The sequence below is a fragment of the Leucopleurus acutus genome (assembly GCF_964270905.1).
Source record: "Leucopleurus acutus genome assembly, chromosome: 3".
Lineage (NCBI taxonomy): Eukaryota > Metazoa > Chordata > Mammalia > Artiodactyla > Delphinidae > Leucopleurus > Leucopleurus acutus.
In genome coordinates this window covers 93,213,489-93,214,655 of record NC_139145.1, presented here as the reverse complement: position 1 = coordinate 93,214,655, position 1,167 = coordinate 93,213,489, and the positions used below count along the sequence as shown (strand labels likewise).

At 32.9% G+C, this 1,167-nt stretch overlaps 1 pseudogene across 1 annotated transcript; it reads left to right on the top strand.

Moving 5' to 3' along the window:
- Positions 1 to 244: 244 nt before the first annotated feature.
- Positions 245 to 578, top strand: LOC309960150 (large ribosomal subunit protein eL39-like; annotated as a pseudogene). The gene has a single exon. The product of its transcript is annotated as a large ribosomal subunit protein eL39-like (transcript).
- The last annotated feature ends 589 nt before the right edge of the window (positions 579 to 1,167 follow it).

Genomic DNA, 1,167 nt, shown 5'->3' with positions numbered 1-1,167 from the left:
TAGTATATAAATGAGCCCTTAGAAAACCCAAGTACCACATTATGTACCTTTTTCAACTTATTTCCCCACCACCATCATATGCAAGGACAGATTAAGCCCCGAGTAATTCCTATAGTCTTTTATTTTCCTATCCAATCTCTGGTCATGATAATTACAAGCAGAAAGGATTACTCAAGGACAGGTAACCAGAGGGGATCTTTTCTCTTGTCTGCCATCCTATGTGCAGTTGAATTTCCTCCTCACCATGTCTTCTCACAACACTTTCAGGATCAAGTGATTCCTGGCCAAGAAACAAAAGCAAAATCGTCCCATTCCCCCATGGATTCAAATGAAAACTGGTAATACAATCAGGTACAACTCCAAGAGAAGACACTGGAGAAGAACTAAGCTGGGTCTATAAGGAGCCTCACATATGAAGTGGCACACACTTATGCTATTAAGGTCAATTGTGTCTTACCATATCAGAACATCACTACTGTCTGGAACAGCTGCCTGTTTGATGGGAGAAATAGAATGGCTCTCTTCTCTTTTCTTGATCTTTCCTCACCATTGCTCACTGTGTAGCTCAGTAATGAATATGTGAAACCTAAAAAAAAAAAAAAAAAAAAAAAAGTACAGGTAACCAGAGGGAAAATAGTAAAAGCAAAGAGCCTATATTATCTTCATATTAGATAGAATAAGAGTTAAAATAAACTTTTTATTGCTTTTGTAGATTAATATTTCCAATTCAAAAGTTAATTAATAATTCAATCTAAAGCATACACCTAAAAAACCCACATTTTTAAGTTAGCAAGCTTTATTGTTATTATTTACATTGATTTAATGTAACCTTAAAAAGTTTGGAAAAATAATCACACTTAATATTTTAAATTTTTTGGAAAGCAATAAACAAAATGGGCTTCCTTGCACAAAAATGCAGCTTCAAATTGGCCTTGGATCATATACATGACTTTAGTAATAGATTCTGTTTACCACCTAATTTTTTTCTTTATTTCTCAAAAAAATGTAAAAGTGGGTAGATTCATTCAGTAAAGCATTAAAACACATTCTCAAGTGAATCTACAGTTAAATTTAATTGAGAAAAAATACAAAATTAGCCCCCTAACCCGTAATAAGCTAACCATATATTCTAGATATAATGTAATAGTCATAATTTCAAATATTCAG